This window comes from Python bivittatus, unplaced genomic scaffold (assembly GCF_059951505.1).
Source record: "Python bivittatus isolate LINGU-HERP-01145 unplaced genomic scaffold, Pbiv_v1 ctg000680_np1212, whole genome shotgun sequence".
Classification (NCBI taxonomy): domain Eukaryota; kingdom Metazoa; phylum Chordata; class Lepidosauria; order Squamata; family Pythonidae; genus Python; species Python bivittatus.
In genome coordinates, this window is record NW_028277095.1 from 9,714,230 (window position 1) to 9,715,409 (window position 1,180).

Sequence of the window (1,180 nt, forward strand, 5' to 3'; positions counted from 1 at the left end):
ATTAAATAGAATAAATTTGAATATTTATAAATTCTAAATATGATAAGCTTATGATGCCACTTTTTTTCATAAGGGTGCTGTTGCCTTTTTCTTGTCTAATGGATGGGGAATGCAAAGTCCCTGATGCTCCAAGTCTGTGGCTTTTATTATGAGACTCGGGCAGGGGACCTGAAGTCTTGCTCTCTAGGTCAGTGTTGTCCAAACTTGGCCACTTTAAGATGAGTGGACTTCAACTCCCAGAATTCCCCAGCCAGCATGCTCTAGGTTCATTGACTGATTATGTGCCATCAAGTCACTGTCGACTCTTAGTGACCGCAAAGGTAGATTTTCTCTAAGACGGTCTGTCCCCAGCCTGGTCCTTCAGGTCTCCTAACAGTGCACTCGTTGCCACTGTAACCGAGCCCATCCACCTTGCTGCTGGTCATCCTCTGGCTTGCGTTCTCTAGACTGAGCGGCTTTGATAAATTCTCCACGGTAACCCCTGACTATGGCAAGGAGGAAGACATGCGAGGCTGCAGGCTCCGTGCAGCCATCCAGAAGAAGCTGTACAGTCTGCACTTGACTGGACCAGAACAGTGAAGGGCTGGACTAAGCCACAAAGCACTTAACAGGGCTGAGTAGTTTGTATTTCAATTGTTGTGGCAGCCCAGGTTTTGTCTTAGTAAGCTTATGAAGCAGCCATTATAGGAAGCCACAGTATGGTATATTTATTGGGGCACAGCATGTTTTGTGAACATAACTGTGTATGGCTGACCAAGGTTTAGGATTAAGTGTGTGTGTCTGGATCCAACCAAAGGCTGCTTCAAAGGCTATTATAAAAATTGGTGTGCAAGGCTGACTAGCCCCTGAATTCCAAGTCCCGCTGGTCTCTTCCTGCCGCTTCTTCCAAGGAGAAGAAAGTCTCCGCTGTCTCCTGATTTGCCAGGCTCAGGAGATAAGGAGCCTCCCCCCTTTTCAGTGCAAATAGCCTTCCATTTTTGGTATTGATGCAATTAACCCCTCTTTCTCCTTGATCACGCAACTACCTTCCCGTTCCCATCAATAGATCTGTCATGCGGCTTGGGAAGCAGGAAATATGCACAAATGTCAGTCTTGTGACCAGTCACCCTGGGGAACCGGGACTATAAACCTGGGTGTTCAAGAACGCATTGTTACAAACACATCATGACAAAGTGCCTCT